At 69.4% G+C, this 503-nt stretch overlaps 1 long non-coding RNA gene across 1 annotated transcript; it reads right to left on the bottom strand.

Annotated features, from left to right (window-relative positions):
- Nucleotides 1-116: 116 nt before the first annotated feature.
- Nucleotides 117-503, bottom strand: LOC118158921. The gene is made up of 2 exons (XR_004746942.1): nt 388-503; nt 117-356 (listed from the first exon to the last, which is right to left on the bottom strand). It is a non-coding gene; the product is annotated as an uncharacterized LOC118158921 (long non-coding RNA).

Below are 503 nucleotides of genomic sequence, written 5' to 3' on the forward strand. Positions count from 1 at the left end.
CCTGGAGGGGGTGGTGAGGGGCTTGAGAGGGGAGTTGGGGGGTCCTGGAGGGGGTTTGGGGGGGCCTGGAGGGGGTTTGGGGTTGGGGGGTTCCCGGGGGTCCCGGGACGCAGAGCGGGGGGGTGACGGCTGTGCGCAGCCCCCACCAGCGAGCCCACCCACCTGGTGCTGGAGGACGTCACCGACACCACGGCCACCCTCAAGTGGCGCCCCCCCGAGCGCGTGGGGGCCGGCGGCGTCGACGGCTACGTGGTGGAGTACTGCCGCGTGGGCTGTGAGTGGGGCGCCCCACGGCCCGGACCCACGGAACCCTGCCCCATAGATCCCTGCCCCATAGATCCCTGCCCCATAGACCCCTGCCCCATAGACCCCTGCCCCATAGATCACTGCCCCATAGATCCCTGCCCCATAGAACCCTGCCCCATAGACCCCTGCCCCATAGATCACTGCCCCATAGATCCCTGCCCGATAGAACCCTGCCCCATAGATCCCTGCCCCATAGA

Source organism: Oxyura jamaicensis, unplaced genomic scaffold (genome assembly GCF_011077185.1).
Source record: "Oxyura jamaicensis isolate SHBP4307 breed ruddy duck unplaced genomic scaffold, BPBGC_Ojam_1.0 oxyUn_random_OJ61436, whole genome shotgun sequence".
Classification (NCBI taxonomy): Eukaryota; Metazoa; Chordata; class Aves; order Anseriformes; family Anatidae; genus Oxyura; species Oxyura jamaicensis.